This window comes from Tenrec ecaudatus, chromosome 18 (genome assembly GCF_050624435.1).
Source record: "Tenrec ecaudatus isolate mTenEca1 chromosome 18, mTenEca1.hap1, whole genome shotgun sequence".
NCBI classification, from domain to species: Eukaryota; Metazoa; Chordata; class Mammalia; order Afrosoricida; family Tenrecidae; genus Tenrec; species Tenrec ecaudatus.
Window position 1 is genome coordinate 48,996,622 of NC_134547.1, and position 858 is coordinate 48,997,479.

The 858-nt window shown below is 43.1% G+C and overlaps 1 non-coding gene across 1 annotated transcript; it reads left to right on the forward strand.

Moving 5' to 3' along the window:
• The first annotated feature begins 324 nt into the window (after positions 1-324).
• Positions 325-517, forward strand: LOC142432802 (U2 spliceosomal RNA). The gene has a single exon (XR_012780912.1). It is a non-coding gene; the product is annotated as a U2 spliceosomal RNA (small nuclear RNA).
• Positions 518-858: the final 341 nt, after the last annotated feature.

Consider the following 858-nt stretch of genomic DNA (forward strand, 5'->3'; position numbering starts at 1 on the left):
GGGAGGGAGAGGGAAATAAGCTGATACCAAGGGCTCGAGTAGAAAGAAAATGTTTTGAAAATGATGATGGCAACATATATACAAATGTGCTTGACACAATGGATGGATGGATGGATTGTGGTAAGTTGTATGTGCCCCCAATAAAATGATTTTTAAAAAATCTGTCTTGATCCCTTTAAGCTTGGTCGCATGCACCAGCATGCTTTCTCACCAAGATAGCCCTTTCCTCAAGGGCTGGGCTCTTGGCTGATGTACCTACAGTATCCAGTTTAGCATCCACCACAGCGTCATAGGCAGATTCTGAGCTGAAAAGAACGATTTCAGATTGCTTCTCGGCCTTTTGGCTAAGATCAAGTGTAGAAAAGACCGGTTTCAGACTTGGTAAGCAGTAACACCATGGTGCTTTCAAAACATCTTATTTTTAAACTCTTCTCTCTTCCCCCAAATTATGCCTTTTTCAGCAGACTGACAATTTGATGGGGAAATACAACTCCCCTACACAAACGGGTTGTAACACTAAAACATTAGACAGTCAACACGATCTTCAAGCAATACTGCACTAAAGAATGGAAGGCGAATTCACATGGTGGTTTTGTGTGGTTTGGGTTAGGAGTTGCTACGCAATGATGGGAAATGCTTGGATCTATCTCTGCCGTGTACCTTGGCCAAAGCCAGGCAGTTGTATGAGTTCCTGGATTCTGTGTCTGATTCTCCTCGCTGATAGGCTTGGCTAAAGGCTCGGTACAAGCCTACTTTTGATAACTGTATCTACTTCTGACCTCCTCGCAATGCCTCCTGAGGAATAGAAGGATGGAAACGTGGCCCTACCGAGATAATTTAATGAGAAAAAAAAACATG